Source organism: Ananas comosus, unplaced genomic scaffold (genome assembly GCF_001540865.1).
Source record: "Ananas comosus cultivar F153 unplaced genomic scaffold, ASM154086v1, whole genome shotgun sequence".
Taxonomy (NCBI): Eukaryota; Viridiplantae; Streptophyta; class Magnoliopsida; order Poales; family Bromeliaceae; genus Ananas; species Ananas comosus.
The window spans coordinates 27441-27835 of NW_017891001.1; positions in this window are offsets into that span (position 1 = coordinate 27441).

A 395-nucleotide genomic window follows, 5' to 3' on the forward strand; every position below is an offset into this window, starting at 1 on the left:
CTGCTGTTCGACAGGTTACCAGCTGCAGATAGTGCTAGTTTTTGAGTTTCTTATACATACTTGTTGTATCTCGCTGGGCGAGCTTTTTGTGTACCTGAACGTATGTATGTATATGAAACTTGTTCCTGTTTATACCAGTTTTATTCGAACAGCCCTATACTATTGTTTGTAGTATTATATAATTTACAGGTACAGCTATCGCTTCGTATACAGGAAAAATTCTTTTGTATACGGCGGATTTGCCGGCGTGCCCGGGAAACGTGCAATCCGGGGCATAACAACAGTGACAACAAATTTCACTATATGGAAAATTGGCCCAAGATTTGATACAAATACCGGCATCCCAACTTGCCACAGCTACAAATGCTGACAGATACACACTCCCACCTATAATT